Below are 980 nucleotides of genomic sequence, written 5' to 3' on the forward strand. Positions count from 1 at the left end.
TTCTGTGTTGTGTAACTTTCTCCATTCTCCTCTAACTTCATCCCGCTTAGCCCCAAATAATCACGTTAATGTTATACTTACAAAATAAGCTGCTGTAGGCCATATTTGTAAACACATCATAATAGTAGGGCACATTATATTCAGTAATTATAGCAAAGTCTTTATGATAGCCTGTATTATATAATTACAGAAATAGGCGTATATGACAAATATGGAAACATAGTATCATTACATACATATTTTACAATTACAGAATCATACTATGAATATAGAAGGAATTACAAATACAGAAAAATAGTATAAATAAAAGTACATTACAATATTATAATAGTCCTAAAGATATAACATTATGAAGACATATAACAAAAAATAATTTATACTCATTACAACAGAAATTACAAAACATTTAATAGAAACCAAAGCTACATTTTATGAAATCTATTTGAAGTGATTTTCTAAATATCATCTGCCTTTATAGTTTTGTCAAACATTAAACAATATCTTTACATTAATATGTCACATTTACACGAATTATTTTTATAGGGCACTTTATGGACACCTTCCAAATCATCTAGAATCTGTAGCGAACATTTCGTAGGAGGGTGTAAATCTCAAAATCCTGCTAGTCCAGCATATGTTCCAAGTATCTTTCCTGAATGTTACAAAAGGGAGTTAACAGGAACAGACTCTCTCAACAGATTTAAAAGACTGAAGAAAAGAACTGAAATAATTTCACAGCCGGATACATCAGACCCTTTGGAAAACTGATGCCCAAACTCAGACAGATAGAAATTATGACAAAGAAAGCAAGTTTGAATTCAGTTGTGTGGCGGATGGAAACAATGTCAGCACACAAGCATGCATATCAGCCTTCCACGCATTATATGCCAAACCTAAGTGTTCCAGTAAACTGTCTGGGTCTGACTCCCCATATGAAAAAAGAGGATTTTTTGGTTATAGTTCAATTTCTGATGAATCAC

The sequence above is a fragment of the Periplaneta americana genome, chromosome 4 (genome assembly GCF_040183065.1).
Source record: "Periplaneta americana isolate PAMFEO1 chromosome 4, P.americana_PAMFEO1_priV1, whole genome shotgun sequence".
Taxonomy (NCBI): Eukaryota; Metazoa; Arthropoda; class Insecta; order Blattodea; family Blattidae; genus Periplaneta; species Periplaneta americana.